At 39.6% G+C, this 18,090-nt stretch overlaps 1 non-coding gene across 1 annotated transcript; it reads left to right on the forward strand.

Moving 5' to 3' along the window:
* The first annotated feature begins 15,171 nt into the window (after positions 1-15,171).
* LOC148017864 (signal recognition particle RNA) lies at positions 15,172-15,433 on the forward strand. Its single transcript, XR_015687810.1, has one exon.
* The last annotated feature ends 2,657 nt before the right edge of the window (positions 15,434-18,090 follow it).

The raw sequence follows: 18,090 nt of genomic DNA on the forward strand, positions 1-18,090 counted from the left end.
TGATAAATACTTTCAGCAACATGAGCAAAATGTGGTATTCAAATAAGGTAGAAGACACATGCACCAAGAAATCTTCTCACCTCTGAAACATTTGTACATTCTTCCTGCATTTTGCTGATAGCATCTATTTTGGATGGAGAAGGCTTTCAGCCATATCAACCACACATATGTCTGACCACAAGGACATCTTCGACTCCAAAAACAGATTTAGCTCCTGAAAGAGTAAGATCAACTTCTTCTAATTTAAACAAGATTTGAGCACAATCATTAATATGATCAGAAATAAAATTTCGACATCCAAGTTCATTGAGTTCTTCATTTTTCTCATGAACTTCACATCCTTTGATTGGAACATCATCAAGAAAAGGAAGAGTTAATTGAGGAATATAATCCCTCAATACTTTATGCATAGCATTCATCATGTGAGCTACTGAATTCATAGCCCCTTGAGGTAGAGTACACATGAGGACTAGGCCAAGAGGCATCTTCATTGTGGTAATGTCTTGGCTTTCCAAAGAAAGCTGAAATTGGTCGTAGCTTGAATATAAATCTCCCATGGAATAGATTGCCCTACCTGCAAAAGCTTTGGCAAACTCATCAACAATTGGCCCTGATCCAACATTTCTAATAGAGACTTTATTGACGGGTTATAAATCTTGAATGAATCGCAAAGATCCATTCTTCTTAGGTACGGTAAACCATCGGTTGGAATATGGAGGTGAAGATGGCTCCAATATTCGTATTTTAATCTTTTCATTTACAAGTTCCAATAACTTATGCAAATGAGCCCTTGGAATCGGAATTGGTTTAAGATTCCAAGGAACATGTGGGACCGTAAAAATCACCATTGGTGCCACAATGCTTGGATCCACACAGCCAATTTCATGTGGCTGAAATGAAAAGGCTTTGCCATGATTCTTTAACATCTGCATGAAGATTTGCTTTTCAGCCGGCAAGAGGAAAGAGTCTTCACCAATTTTCAGCTTTTGTAGACTTTCTGTTGTAAATTGGTGGCCAATTTCTTTAGGATTACGAAGGTTTGGCTGTTTGGATACCCTTTCTGCCAGTCCTTCGCTTTCAAGCGGTAGAGGAGTAGCTACCGGCTTGACCTTTTTATCAACTATTTTATACTTTGTTTCTACTCTTAGTTCATCCTTGTTTGGTTGTCCAAAAGCTTCATAATCTGCAAATTCTTGAATTATGTCATACATATCCAATGTACATACCTGTATGGACTGATTTTCAGCTTGACTTTCTGCATGAACAACTGTATAAATTTTAGCCATTGTATCATTATAATTCAGCCCATAAAATAGTCCTAAAATTTCTTCATCTTTAGGTAAAACATCAATTTGCTTCAGCTCTTGTTCCATATGACACAAATACTTTCTTTCAGGCTTGTTCATGGCTGAAAACTGTTTATAACAGCCCACAGTATTGGCTGTAAAAACCTACAAATCATCTTTTGGCCTTGCCTCCTTTATATGTGGAGGCAATTCTTTGTGACATGATGCACTACCATAGCCTCCACTTATAGCAGGGCTACCTGAAAACCCTTAAATTCTCAAGCATTAGGAGGAATAGGATGATCTCTCAATCGATCCCTATTCTGATGGTGATTAACACAGATGGTCAGGAATTGGACAGCTTTGTCATTATCCTTACTTCTTATCTGAGCATATGATGAACCATCATCAAGAGCCTTTGTTTCTAAACGAGACTCCGAAATAAATTATTGTCCAAGAATGATAGGATAACTGCAGGAATCTTGAACAAAGAAATGAAATTCATCTTTTACATTACCAATAGTAACTTGTACATAAGGACATGCTGCATAAAGATCGCCAGAAGAGTTATTGGCTGCCTTCATGCGCCATCCTGGGTCCACATCAATGGGCCATCCGCCATTCTCATAAAGACTTCTTGACATAACATTAATTTCCGAGCCATGGTCTATAAGGGCAATGCATGGAGTTTCTTTTTCACCGATTTTAACAACAGTTTCAGTACCCCTCCACTTTAGAATTAATATCCATTAGATTAAGATGGAGATCCCACATGCTTTTAATTAGCTCGTCCATGACATCCTTCTTTGGAGATGGAACAGTAGAATTTCTTGGTTGCTCGGCCATAGAGACAGGAGGTCGAGAAACTGGAACAGACTCCTTCATAGATTCAGTTGTTACAGGGGTTGATCCCCATCTTAGGCGCATTCGCTCTCTTCGAGCAATCATATTAACTGCTTCAATGGCATCACTCCAAGCAGTCTTCGATCCCGTCTCAGAGTCAGGGTCTTCACGTCGATCAGTTAATTTCTCCTGAAGAGAAGAATCTGCAACCTTTAGAAATAATTGAATTTTTTGACTTTCCATACCTTGTTGGTCATTAGGATCTAGTTGGGCAAATTTGCTTTCAAATTCTCGATGAAGAGCAGTGGCGGTTAGACCCTTATTGGGCCTTTCGACCCATTCGATGAAGACTTTCTTTGTCATAAGGCCAAAATCTTCAAGGAAAAATTCTTCTCGAAGAGCCTTCTTGAATGCAGTCCATCCCGCATCTTTTTGGAAAATACCATGAATTTGGTCCTGGAGACCATGCACAGCCAGACGGGCAAAATAACGGCTCCAGGCATGTTGAGGGACTCCAAAGAAGACCATCTTGTCAGTATAAAGGCGGATAAAAGAGGATACATTTTGCCCATTAAATTGCTTGAGCTCTTGTCCAACTGCTTCTAAGGCTTTAATGGCAGCAGCATCAATCTGCTCTTCTTCTTGTCTCCGTTGTTGTTGCAATTGCAACTGCTGCTGAAATTGCAATTGTTGTTGTTGGCTTTCTTGCATTAGACGAACCAACTGTTGTAAGGCATCTCCTCCTGAACTTGATGATTCTCCCATTGGACTTCTTCTTCCGCAACGGACCTTCACGTCGGGTTCACCACTGTTGACGTGTTAAGGGCTGAAGGTCTACCACCGGGGCTTTAGTGCAGAAGAGGAGTTTAGGATTCAAAGCTCAGGAAGGGGAAATAGATTGGTGTTTAATAAGATCTGGGATTTAGAAATGATTTAGGTACAGAAGAAGAATTCAAGCTTTTTCTCTATGTATTCAGCATACATGAACGGAAGAAATAACTCTATCTTTATTACATCAAATGCCTCTGGATACATACATCATATCATAAAGGATATTTTCAGATTCTCAATTCAATTATGAATATCAAATGCAAGTTCTAATGGCTTTTATTTCAAGTACATAGATGGATTTCAATCCTTTGGAACAAGTATTATGTTGATAGACTCAAATACATTCAAGATTTGGGCCAAAGATACATGAAATGAATTGAAGAAGCATAATTTTCGCTTCAGCCCTGTTTTAAAACAGAAAATTCCATCCCATAATCAAGCTCAAAATGAGTGCATAAACTCATGAAGAAGCTCCTCTAATCATTAATGAACAAAGTCCTGACGAAAAGAGGTCATTTCCTTCCATTACAACCACATAAATCTCTTGTATGCTCATAAAAATGGACAATAACAGTGGGCTGCCCTGTTTATGACTGGTTATTTCAGCCCATAACAGCCCATATGCCTTCAAAATCCTCACCCTTTGCTTGCCCAAAGTCACTCAAGTACTTGGGTACAAGTCGGGCTTCATTGGACCAAGAATGAGGTAGACAAAATGAGAGAAGTCGTGCATAAGAGCAGGCTGAATACTTTTCTCTCATATTTCCCCCTTTTATAGACTATTTCAACATGCATTTTCGTCAGACCAAATGGCAGAGAAGTGGAGCTCTCACTGTGTTTACATCTTCAGCTTCTGGGCTTGTTGATCTTCAGTTTGCATGCTCCACAGCATGCACCATAGCTTCAGCTTTCTCCAGTTGTGCTCAGACTGTGCAGCCTGCATTTTGTGCCGAAAAATGCGGGCTGCTCCCTGCTCAGGCCCAGGTCACTTTTTGACCTACCCAGGTCACTTGTTGGTCACTTAAGTCTATTACTTCAGGTCCCCTGTGAACTTAGTGGACTTTTGGCAACTTTTGGTATTTTTGTTGAGTTCTGACCATATTTTTGTACCTGAATCAATGTAATTTATCCTGCAGACTGTCAATTACTTCCAGTTGACCAAGTTGTAGATTCCCATAGACTTATTTTTCATCAATATACATGGTATAATTGAAAATTATATGCTAAGTACAAAAGAACTTATGTAACTAAGTTGGTTATTGGATAACAGTGTCTGAATTTTGTATGCAAATTCCTCATATAACTCCTAGTAAAGTTCTTCTATGTTTATAAGAATCCCATGATTTATATTATGAACAGTAAACTCTTTGACAGCGGTCCCTATTTGGAGATGTCGCATTATGGCCTTTAGTCGCATCCTCTTGGTGGGAATCCATCAAAGCATGTCCACATGTAATTCCTGGCCCTTTATCTGACAGACCAATAGTATTTTTAGGGGTTTTGGGCCTCCAAACCCATCTCATATTCCTTTTCATATTCTTAGATTGCCTCATCAGCCCACATTGGTCCAATGGACTCACTGTGGATTTATCACCATTACCAGATGGCCTCATAGCCTTATGGCTTCTATTTAGTACAGGTGAACCTTTGGCATGCCACATCTTCTCTACATGAGATGTCCTTACTTGCCTTTGTCCACTCTGCAACAACTACTTAGCCATAGGAACCATGCTTTTACTAAAAGGAATAGCATCTACTCAAAAGCATGATTCATCTATAAATTGGAAAGGTCTCTCAAGAGCCTTACTAGGAGCACAACTAGAACCACTCATAGAACGCTCATCTAAGCTTGTAGACCTAATGGTTTTATCAATTCCACCATCACAACTACATCTCATGGAGGTGTTGCAAACCTTGATGGGACTTACTGGGCTTGGAATCTTTTCATCCCTAGGGGGTATATTATCCCTACTATTGCCATTTTCTGCTTGGAGATTTTGGCTACCAAGGTTCTTCTCATAGGCTGCCTTGGTATCAACAAGTGAGCTGTCTCCTTGTAGAAATGGTGGGAAGCTAGGATGCACTTGTACTGAGCGGGAAAAACTCCAAAAGTTTTCCCAACATCTCTGAATATGTCCCTCATAATCAATGGCATGCATCTTTGCTTCCCTTAATGACTTAGGATTCCGAAGTCCCACTTGGATTTTCATGTTAATCTCTAAGCCACTCAAAAAGATCTCCCATAGCACATCACCTGGCAATGCAGTAGCTCTTCTTGGCCAAAGCCTCAGAATATCATCAAAAGCTCTAGCGTATTCTTTAATAGAAGGATAGGACTCTTGCTTAATCTACATTATCTGCCCTAAAACTTGGGTCATAGGCACCTTCTTTTCATATTCATCTAAAAATCGATCACTCAACTCCTTAAAGGATTTAATAGACCCCCTTGATTGGGAGGCTCCAGTACAATTTTCTAGCCTCTCCCTTTAGGGTACTTGAGAATACAAGCATCCGATGAATATCATTGAACCTACTTGTAAGGTAAGTTAGGCCGTATTCTCGTAAATGCACCATCGGATCCTCATTAACTAGCCCATGAAACAGTGGGAGATCCCTATAAGGAGGAGGGCATTTAGTCCTTTCCTTCGGGATCAGCACTGGGCCATTCCTAACCCTAATGTCTTAGGGTCTCCAACCTCTTCCATTTCCACCTTTACTAGCCTAACCCTAGTGTCTTAGGGTCTCCAACCTCTTCCATTTCCACCTTTACTGGTGTAGGGAGGTTAATATTATCCTTAATGTCCCTTTTTGCCAACTCATAAAGTGGTCTAGGGAGACCTATAGCTCTTAGCATGTCATTTCGATCATTTCTTAGAGGATCTTCCATATCTTGCCCCTTCCTAGGCAGTTCCATGATGGCTTTATCTAGGAGCTTTTGCCCCTCATTAAAAGCAAACTTATCCTTAGCACTTGGACCTGGGGACCAGGTCTTTTAAGCAACGGTTTTCCCTTTACATCTAGGGCTTCTAATATCCTTGTGATACTTAAAATTTTGACACGATGCCCCACCACATGGGATGTTTCAGCCATAACTGCACTCCACTGTGTGTCAAGTTTTTCCCATGGCACTACGGATTTAGCATAATCACTTGTTGATGCCATGACCACCATAGCTTCCAACATACTTATTCCATGCCCCTCTAGGTTGATGGATGGTTATACATGATTTCTCTTAGGTAGAGACCACACCAAGGCAAACCTCGGCCCATGCCATCGCATTAGAGGATGGGGTAACCACTAATTGGTTACTCTTCTCATCACCTAAATTATCTTCTATAGAGGACTCATGCTCTACATAACTAACTAAGTCCATAAGTAAGTTTTTTATAGGGAAAGCCAGGGTTTTCCATCCTTGAACAAACCCCATTTTATGGTTAGCTTAGCATACTCCTAATGGAAATTATAAACTTAGGTCCCTTTACAACCTAGATTCAGGGACCGCCACTTATAGGCAGCTCCTGACAGATGCACCACTGATGGGACCTAAAATGGACCAGCACTGGCTAAGGCACTAGTCGGACCTCATGCCCTCAACAAACAACCCCACCTCACAGCCTCGTGGACCAGGAGTGTCTATCGAGGGATACACTATCCTAAACACTAATCACTTCGCGTTTATAGACTGTAGTCCCTTTCCTATCTCCTCAGAGGGAGATTATACATATATTAGCAATAAATGCCACATATTACACACACAAGGGCACCCCACCGGCTGATTGACGTGGCCCTACCGCAGCTCTCCTACATCTTGGGGATTGGCCCTCAATGCGCTACTTCCACACATAGACACATTCGAAACAAACTCCCCTCTTGGTGCCAATATATTTAATGTTCTAGGAATGCACTTATCCTTGGTTATCTATCCCCTTTGACCCACTGTCTAGACCTACAGCCGGATTGCTCACTCTCTCTACGTGGGTCAAGTCTTAGAGAAACCAAGTCTCTACGTGGGTCAAGTCTTAGAGAAACCAAGTGCTATGCATCCAGGAGCTTGTAATTGATACCATTTAAAGATTGCTCACTCTCTCTACGTGGGTCAAGTCTTAGAGAAACCAAGTGCTATGCATCCAGGAGCTTGTAATTGATGCCATTTAACGATGCATGATGCAAATGTGTATATGATTAAGTGCTAAACAATCGAAAACCAACGTCGAGCATTGTGCAAATCCATTCTTTTCATGTTTCCATACACTAATGCGTAATTGGTGCAATGAGAGAAGACACTGAGCTAAGAAATAAGAGCGAGCTATTCTATACTATTGAACCCCTTAAACTTATACAAACCATGGACGATATGCTAAGATATGCAAAGAAATTAGTAACTCAATCAAATATAAGGAAAAGAAAACAGAGGAGGAATATTTCTTGGTTGTATGAAACTCAATGAAGGAGACATGTAGAAGAGAAGAAACCCTAGTGGAAGCACCACCCAATACCAATCAACCAGTCAAGAAAAGTGGGAAGCGTCACTAATGGAGAAGGGCACAAGTTGATTGAGGGTATGCGGAAAGTCCATCCATTATCACCACCACCACAGCCTAGCCAATCACTCAAAATAACCACACTACCTATTGTCCCACTACCATTGCCATCGCTCTATAGATTGGAAGGAGATAGTTAGATCTCAAGTGAATGCTAGCAATGGGTGGAAGATATCTACTTATTTTTCTCAGGAAGTCCATCAATGGGATCTACCCTTCCAAGTTCAAAGAGGATTGAAGTAGAAGAAGTTGAACCAAAAAGGAGGACGGAGAAGGTGCCATGGCTAGAGGACAGCTCATCTCAGGTTCCCTATATTACTTAGGGAACTGGATAGAAATATGATGACCTTATTACGATTTTGGAAGAGCAAAGGGACCAGTAGGAAGAACAATGGAAGCAAGTGGTATTAGCCATGGAAAGGGAAAAGAAACCCTATGTCACACTCCAATGGCAATACACTAGGGAGATGTACACTCTTAGAACAAAGCTATCCACCATTTTGAGAAAAATGATGGATAATGACACATATGAGTAGTTATTGGCATAGCATAAACCCTCCATGAGGAGACCTCAAAAATTATGGTAGAAGTGGAAGAGAGGATGAAGGTGCAAGACACGGAAATTGTACAATTATGGTAGAAGTGGAAGAGAGGCTGAAGGTGCAAGACACGGAAATTGTACAATTATGACTAGATGATGAAGAAGTGAAGCAAATGAAAGAGAGAACCCTCAAATTGATAGAGTAGTGAAAGGAAGCCACCAAAGGACATGAAGATCTCAAGAGCACTATCGCCATGCTAACCTAGGAGAAGGAGCACCTCCAATAGAGCAAGGAAGAACACATGAGCATTTTAGAAGCCTTGACAAAGTGCCAAGAGTGGGAGTTGGAGCTAGCAAGGAAAAGGTTGGACCAATGGGAGGAAAAAAGCTTAGGGCCTACGTAGGACCTTGCTTGCAAACTTCCAAAGGCTAAGCATGACAAAGGTGTAGCAGAAGAAGATAGAGCCCAGCTGGCAGAAAAGATAATGAGAGCTCAATAGAAGAGTTTTATAAAGGCTCTCACAGAAGTCACCAACTCTAAAGAAGAGGACGCAATGGAGGGATTGAAGAGAAAACTCCAAGTAGCCAGGGAAGCCCTCCATAATACCTTGGGCTGACTACCCCAACTACTAAAGTGCGAGCCCACTCAAGATGAAATGGCCCAGTGACTTGAACAAGGAGGCCTCACAATGGAGTAGCTAGTAAGATTGAAATTCATGATTCGTAGCGAGCCTGACCCTTCATTACCACTAGTGATTAGGACGTGGAAGATGCTCCCAAACCATCCCACACACAACAACAACTAGAGCGCTCACTCAAAGAGTCATCCTCTTCAAGTGCAAAGAAGGACCCAAAGTAGTAAAGCCAAATCTAACTAGGTAAAGTTGAACTAAAGCTTAGGGTAGAGCTACAAAAGGTTCCAAAGGTGTCCGTCCTAAGAGAATCATAAGAAGTCAACATACATTGCGAAGAAGAACTCTCACCCCTAGAAAGAATGGAGTCATGAGATGCATTCATGACCTTTCTCTTCAATAGAAAAACAAAGCTCAAGCAAACGTCATGAAGCAGGTGATTGAGATTGGGGCTGTGTTATTGTACGGATCAAAAGTTGCAAGATCCTGACTCATGTTGAGGAGAGGATGCAAGGTATTGGAAGAATAAGGTGTTTGAAAAGTCTAGACTAGATCTTGGCTTCAAGAAATAGCCAACTTGGAGACAAACTATCTTGGAGGAGAGTGATGAGGCATGGATGGCCTTTTGTGGAACACTACCTAAGGAAAGAGGAGATCTTATGCATTTACTCCACCCACGAAGGCATGGTATTGACTACAACCCCAACACACATGGAAGGTGTCACTTATCCACAAAGACATGATATTGATGACAACCCCAACACACATGGAAGGTATCACTTTCCCTTAATATTCAATGCAAAATCTAGTCATGACCTAAGGACTATCTCAAGTTTCAAGAGTGGGACCTGGCACCTTCATTCAAGAAGTTTGCAAACACATTTCAGAATTGTCTAGATCCAACCTTTTTGTAACAAGTTGTAACTATCTCAAGCTCTTGATGATGTTGCTAACTCAAAAGAAAGTAGTTGAAGAAGGGGGACTCCACCCCTTGTTTTTTAATATAAATTTGGGAATAGACAGGTATGCCAGGCTTATACTTCAAGCTAGCAAGCTACCTACCTACTACCTAAACCTTTTGGAGGATATGAATGAAAGCTGGTTTACCAAATGTAATGATCCCTTCTTGCCCTCAACAATGGTGAATACCTGCTTGTCCAGTAAACCATAGATGATGAGCACGGTCCTCATTGAGAAATCCATTAGGACCCTAATTTCATCAGCCCAAGATTAAAGGATAGGCAAGGAATACTTGCCAAATAAAAGAAAACAAATACTTTCCAAAGAAAATAAAATAAAAGAAAACACACTTAGGGAATTTCATTTGGGAAATGGCCCATGGTCATGATCCATTAGCCCCTTTCTAACCTTCAAAATTACCTCTTACTTCAACCCACACTTCCCTCAAGTCATTCAGGGTCTTAAGGGTAGGAAATCCAAAGAAATTAGGAGACTTGTCACCCTGAACACCACCTCACTACACCCAAACCTCTAACTAATCGAGCTAGGGAATCTGTGTTCACCTAGCACAAACTCAACTCCCAATCACACATCCACCCACTTACACCCCGCTCACTGCACATAAATTTTCCCTATATGTATCTTTAAAAGTGAGAGAAACCACAAAGAACCACCCCTTCCTTCCTCATCACATGATCTCTTACCTTCCCTTTGACCATTCCATGTAGGTTCCAAGCACCTTCACTAGTGCCAAGGGATTGCCACTTGCCTAGGAGGGTGGTAATGTTAACGTTTTTTGCAAAAGATCTACAAAAGTAGGAAGCAAGAATAAATGAGAGTATATAAAAGTAAGAAACAAGTATCAATATCATAATAAAAAGGTAACAAAAATAATGAACAATCCCATGCGCATAAGCGTAAAATTTATATAATACTAGCATTCAAAATAATAAGAGTCCTTCATACCAAGTGCGCTCCACTAATCAAACCAAAAGTAACTACATCTACATAGCTTCATCTAATAAATTTCTTACATATATTACTTGCCACCTATTAGGGAAAATTTAAGGACAAAAAATAGTTGGTAATATTCTTAATGCCAAAATAAATCTATGATATAACTTCCTTGTCCCACTTCCAGACCCTAACAACCCATATATCAATAGAAAGCTCTAGAAAATTGGGTTCTAAAAATACAATGTGGGAAAGGAACCTAAGAGTGATGATGATATCATTCAAGACATCAAAGGAAAATTCATCAAAAGTTATGATAAGAGAGAAAACAATGTTCCTTTATTAAGCTAAAAAAGCCCTCATTACTAAGATTCTATTGAAATGATTTCCATTTAGAATTGATTTGAATGAATTTTATTGTAGTTTTTATATGATTTTTTGATTATCAACCTTGAAATTAAACTAAAAAGATTAAAATTGTCAAATACTAGTTAGCTTTCTGGGACCAACCATGTATCATCCATAGCTAAAATGGCCCCAAGCTCTAATGATAAAGATATAAAGAATGATATAAGCTACTTGGTATTTAGGTTCAAGAGCCAAGTGGTGCAAAAAGGTGAAGCACACTATTACTACATTATCTCAAGAGAGGAGCTTGGAATAGACTAATACAACAATATAAGAAGAGAAAGTTGACAAAATAACACTCACTAGATTTAGTAAACACCCATCAAGAAAATGATTAGATGATTATTGATTAGTGTTTAGAAACACTAATGTCAAGCTTAGTGAAATGCTTAAATGAAAGCAGGTTGGAAGTCGGCTTCCCAATGCACTTAGTGATGTCCATCGAGCATGTCCAAGAGCTTTTAGATTTCAAATAAGCTTCACAGAAGATGCTTTGGTGATTAGAATCACTATTAATAAAGCTCAAAGTGAAAAATGTGAAAAATGCCAAGTTTAGAGCTTACTAGCTATGGATACCACACGGTACACAGCTAGGGTTTGTCAGAGATCTCTCTCTATAGAGCAAATTTCCAGGAACCCTTGTATATGAGGATAGCCCACTAGGGGGCTATCAAAGACCCAAGGTGGTTGCTGGGATCGCATCCCCTGCTGCGTGGACATTGGTATGGATGTCATGCTGATAGAAAACTGTGCCAGTTCTGGAAAACGTGTAATGTCGGGCTCAGTCATGGACAATGTTGGGGGTAGACTTGACAAGAAACACCACCCTAATGTGGAGAAGGGATCTCCAAAAGAAAGCAAGAGCAGATATGGCCTCCTTTTTCCTCCCCAAGTCCTCCAAGGTTTGCAAGTAAGGCTAGTTATGGAGGTGAAGGAGATAAGTTGAAGATGATGGACAATCTTGTGCACTTAGTGAGGCTGAGGATATAGGAAGCTGAAGAGATAAGAGGAGGCTCTGATACCATGTGGGAAAAATCAGAGTTGTAGCATTGGAATGTGTGCACAAGGGGGAGAAAGATGCTCAAAGTACAAGAACATATTCTTGTTTATTAAGTTGCTCAAGGTACAACTTGGGTACACTCTATCTCAAGCTTGATAGTGACCCATTGGCTATTTATATAGCCTCTGCCAAGCTAGGGTTAGGGTTTCTCCTGCCCCTAAGGCTATTCACACCCATCTGCCCGCATACACCCTTGCTTACAGTGTGTTCCTATGCCTATTTTCTAACAATCACCAGCCTCCATAATGCATATTAATAAGACAGCCTCTCTTCACTCCATCATTAGTGTTGTAGTCTTGAGATTCTTTCACATGTCATGTATTATTTAAACATGTAGTAAAAACTCTAATTTTTCAAGTCAACGCAAGCTCCTTTGATCTAAAAAATCTCCTTCTTCAACATTGCGATGGCATCCATGTTTCCATTGTCTATTTGCAAAGTAAGCTCTTTCTCTAAACACATTGCCTATCCCCATCAACCACCATAGTCTTTTCCTAACTAATCATTGGTGCTCCAATTTGCATGGCCATCAATCATAAAACTACAACCCAACATAGATGACACTCCTGAAATACGAACCCAAACATGCTTCTTTTTGGGATGATGTAAACCTTGACAAGGTAGAGCCATTAATACATCCTCCTGCTTCTCAACAAAATGGCAAGGGTTGCTCTTTTTTTCCACTTCTTGGCGCCCAAGCTTACAAACACATAGCTAAGTTATAATGCTCTCAAAAACATCTAACATCCCATATTATGGAGAACCTGCATCATCCTTCTCTGCAACAAAGTCCTTATTCTCTTTGTTACTTTCGATTACATTTTTTCTGACTTCACTTTTTCTAGCTATTTGCCTTTATCCTAACTAGAAAGCCCATAAATAATTGTGTGACAAAAATATCTCAAGCTATTGCCTTAGCCATCTCCTCATTGCCTCTCGAATTTGTCTAAAGACAATCTGTTTCAATTTTTACAATCCTTGAAACCCTCTAGTAATATACATGTTATTGTTTCAATGCAATGTTTCCTATTCAACAATATGTTATGAAAATGAACTCTATACTCACTCACATATGATTCAAGAAAGAATGCAAGGTTAAATCTATGCTATGCAATCATACAAGCAATGCCATATGCAAAAATATGGATGCATTGAAAAATTTATGCCTAACGTTGTCTATGAGTACTCGTGCATTAGGCAAGATGCAAACACAATTCCTTGATTAATTTATGATCCTCCTTAACCTCAGCTTTGAACTCTCAACAAAGAAGAAATGTTGTACTCTACTCCACCCACCCAAAATCTCACAATCACTCAACAAAATATGGTCCTCATGATATTGACCGGGTAAAACAACCCATCTCACAATTGAAGATGACCTTCATGACCCTCAAACTGACCCATCCACCTTCCCACTTAACCAGCGGTTCCTAACTTGATGATGAATATCTTAACTTTCATGCATGCAAAGAACTATGCATGCACAATGAAAGGTGCTCTCTCAAGTGTGTGTGCATCTAAGATTTGTTGCATATAGTTGCAATGGGCATCATGTCGTGAAGTGCTCAATGATGGTACAAAAGTATGTCAATGGAACCCATGGCATGAAAGTAATTGATTAAATCAAGAGATGATCCCCAAGTGTAGTGTATCCAACAAGTGCAACGTGAAATACTAGCGAACCCATAATCCCCGTGATGTGCAAAGATATCGATAAGAAAATATGCATGTTTTGGGATGTCGACTAGCTACAAAAATCCTACATATCTAATGTTTTTCTAGGGGTTTTTAGTTTATGGGAAAATTCTTGACAATGTTATATTTCATAAGTTTGGATCTTGGTATGCCAAACAAGGTTTGGTTATTCATGCTAGTGCTTCCAAATATCATGCAAATGGTCAAAATTATCCATTAGATACTTCTATGCCTAGGCCTACATATCGTAGAATGCAAGAAGAGGTAGATCATGAAGAATCCATCTCTTCACATTAGAATAATATAAATGGTCACCCATCTAGCTTACGCTCCTTTTTTCCATTTGATTGTTCAGGAGATCAAACAAAAGAAGTAGACATACCAAAACAATTGATCAAGTGATAAGAAAATAATTCCTTTTAGCCTTTCCAAAAGAGACAACCTAAAACATAATGAAAATTATTATTTAACATTCTCATTTTAACAACTTTTGGCCTTTCTCAGCCTCGTTCGTTCAATGGGGAAAAAGATAGAACACAAGAACATGGCAAATGTATCTACATATTTTTTTTCACAATCGAGATATAGCTTAGGATTTTTTATATGCAAGCTACTAATAAAAAGCTCTCTTTTGGAGTAGGCTAACTCCAAATGGGGATCCTAAAGCTCTGAGCAAAGGGCTCTGTATGGGAAGTCCATATTTATCTTCACTAAGATACACGTTTTTAGGCTTTTAAGGCGCTTATCTACTCAAAGTGATGCTCTAATATACTCACACATACAAGTGCTTTGAAGTAATCGTGATGCTCTAATATACTCACACATACAAGTGCTTTGAAGTAATCTTGAATTTATTCATTGATTCCCCTGAACTAGAATATGCATACATACATAGAGAGAGAGAAAGAGAGAGCGAGCGAGCGAGCGAGCTAGCTAGCTGGAAAGCCAATATCAACCAAGCGACACAAAAGTTACAGGGGGAATTGTGTTACTGTGCATGGAGCGAACGAAAGGCAAGTTGGTAACCAAGGGGGCAGAGCAGAGATATAGAGCAAAACAGAGGGAGGATGGGACGCAATCTAAGCGGCGAGAAGAGGGCGGCGTGGTCCGCCAGCACGTCGGAAGCCAAGCATATCTCAAAGAAATAGCATCGCATTCTTCTTAATACGTGTGGCGATTTGGAAGTGAAGGAGGTGGATGGTATTATATGGATCTCCCACATGGGATAAGCACGCCTACGCCACCTACTCATAGCTCAAAGAAATAGCATCGCATTCTTCTTAATACGTGTGGCGATTTGGAAGTGAAGGAGGTGGATGGTGTTATATGGATCTCCCACATGGGATAAGCACGCCTACGCCACCTCTCTATGAGTAGCACATCGGTAGGCGGCGCTTCTTTCGTTCCTGGGTGTAGTCTGACGCCTGTAACCGGCGGAGGGGGGACAGATCCGGTTGGTGTGGATGCAGATCGGCGAGCCATTGTTGAGCAGGAGAGAGGAGTTCAGGCTCTCTCTGCAGGAGGCGTCCGACTCCAAGTCCTGAGTTGGCCGGGTATTTACTCGCCCGGAGGGGCGGGGTGCCCGCTCCTTGAGCGAGGGGGGATCACGTGAGGCCGGGAACGGAGCAACGTCACCCCTCCCTCTGGACGGTGGAGGGATAACGCCACGCTCGATCTCCTCTCACTACCTACCACCGCTGCAAACCTCCAACCCTAGAATCCAAGATCCCTTAAGCAAGGTAGGACAAGAGTCAAAGAATCCAAGATCCCTTGAGCGAGGGGGGATCACGTGAGGCCGGGAACGGAGCAACGTCACCCCTCCCTCTGGACGGTGGAGAGATAACGCCACGCTCGATCTCCTCTCACTACCTACCACCGCTGCAAACCTCCAACCCTTCTCCTTTGGCTTTTGGCCCTTAATCCAAGGTGCAAACCTCCAACCCCTCTCATACTTGCTCTAATCCTACTCACTTCTTTCTCTCACACTCATACTCTTCCTTCTTCCCTTACTATTTCTCTCATGTATGTCGTATGATTATGCCTTGATCTTAGGTGTACATGACACATAAAGGGCCAAAGAATCCAAGATCCCTTAAGCAAGGTAGGACAAGAGTCAAAGAATCCAAGATCCCTTGAGTGCACTAAACCCAACAATTGTGTTTGTTTACTGATAGAGGAGTTCAACAATGTGCAAGTCATGTATGTCGTATGATTATGCCTTGATCTTAGGTGTACATGACACATAAAGGGCCAAATAATCCAAGATCCCTTAAGCAAGGTAGGACAAGAGTCAAAGAATCCAAGATCCCTTGAGTGCACTAAACCCAACAATTGTGTTTGTTTACTGATAGAGGAGTTCAACAATGTGCAACTTGGGTATGTGATTTGAAGGTATTTTCTATATTATTTTAACATCTTGCAACCCATCGCAATCAATTTTCGGTTAGTTTTAATCAAGAAGAAAGCAACGAAGAAATTAGCAAGAAAGATAGTGAGTTAAATAATCAAGAAGATAAATTATGCAGCCAAGAAGATGACATTTTACGTATGACAAGTTCACGATCATATATGTATCAATATAGATGTTATCATGGATTATTCTTTTGGTTCTAGTAACTAACTTTGAAGAAGATGATGCAAGTAGCTCGTTGGACTCCAATGAAGAGGCCTTAGAATCACTTAAAGTATCACAATTTGTAGTAAAGAATACACAATCTTTGCATGTATTTGTTCAAGATACAAATATTTGCAGTTCACAATATACTATTTTAGATTATCTCAAATTGAAGGGTTAGAGCAAGTTTCTACCATAATAAACCTTCAATTTTAGCACCTCTATGTATAGTTTTTCTGAATAGCAAAGTTTTAGTTCTTAGCAATGTTCACACTTGCACAAGTTGATTGAAAGTCAAGATTGAGGTACATTCTATTAATCAACCTCCAATTAACGTAGTTCATTAAATTTCTCAAAAGCCTAAAGATGAAAGGAATGTAGCGAAAAGTGCAAAAAGTGAAGCTTATAGTATCTATTGGCTTCAAGAAGAGAGATAATTATTATAACAAGAAGTTTTTCAAGTGAGGAATGTAATGGATTTGCAAAATTTCTCATTGTTTTGAGGTTGTTAATGTTCTTGAGGAAGTTGTTTTTATAAAAGGATAGTATTTGTGCTCAATCAGTACTTTCTCATGTTTCAAGTTCTAGTTTTAATGAGTAGTTCTGAGTTTTTAGTTTGTCAATGAAGTTGGAGAAAATAAAAGTATAAAACTGTCTACCTTTGGATTATTCTACAATCTATGTCATTGTAGAAATGTTTGATATTATTCAATACAATTTTTTAGAATGATAATTTTGATTTTAATTGAGTTAGATTATAGTATGTTGTAGTTTTTTGTATAATCAATTACTTGGTTCATTTTCCCACAAGATGAACTTTTAGTGTTGCTAGAATTATATTTTAAGAAAATTATAAGTACTTAACAATACGATTTAACAAAAGATGCGGAAACCAAAGTCCCCATATTAAACCAATAGTCCCAAATACAATAATTTGAATTTCTAGAATAAGATTAGAAATAGTTTGAAAAATAGCTACAATAGACTAAAGAATAGGAAGCATCACAACATCATGAAAATCATGAATTACACGAACTTGTAAATAGACTTGAAGAGTAGCAATACAAGTGTTTTCAAATGGATTTGGGTGATTGCCAAAGGGGGATTTTTTTACATAAATTTAATCTTTTGAATAAATCTAGCATGCAATTGATTGATAGGATCACACATGGCATCACTTCCTCATATTTTAGCTTGTTTAGGATAGCATGTCAGTTCTCAATCTACAAATCTCACAAGATAATGTGATAGATATTGTAGTCATCTCACAATTACAATAGATGATATAATGGCTCATTGGAAGACACATCAACTCATATTTGCCCGTTGATGTTGACTCAAACTGATAAGATCTCCATAGACCTTGGATAAGTGTCAAAATAAAGCATTCCTTCTATTTTCCTGATCAAATAATAAAGCACTGATTAAGATTTTTGGTAATAATCATCATATCCTAGGATACGTAGTATCCTTTTAATGGATAAACTATCTTAGCTAGGTATAGGTAGAATGGGCTTCAATTTTGGGGCTTATTACATATCACTTAGGTATACCATCTTAGCTAGCTATACGCTAAATGAACTTCAATTGTGGGACTCATCACAACAACCACTTAGGTATATGATGCTAGTGTTAATCGCAAGAAGGGGATAAAGAAAGAGGCCCACAAAATTTTAGAAAGCAAGTAATTTTGGTAAAAAAATTATGCTATCATTTTATAAGAGT

Source organism: Lygodium microphyllum, chromosome 21 (assembly GCF_053477565.2).
Source record: "Lygodium microphyllum isolate KBCC chromosome 21, Lygodium_microphyllum_v1.1.10, whole genome shotgun sequence".
Taxonomy (NCBI): domain Eukaryota; kingdom Viridiplantae; phylum Streptophyta; class Polypodiopsida; order Schizaeales; family Lygodiaceae; genus Lygodium; species Lygodium microphyllum.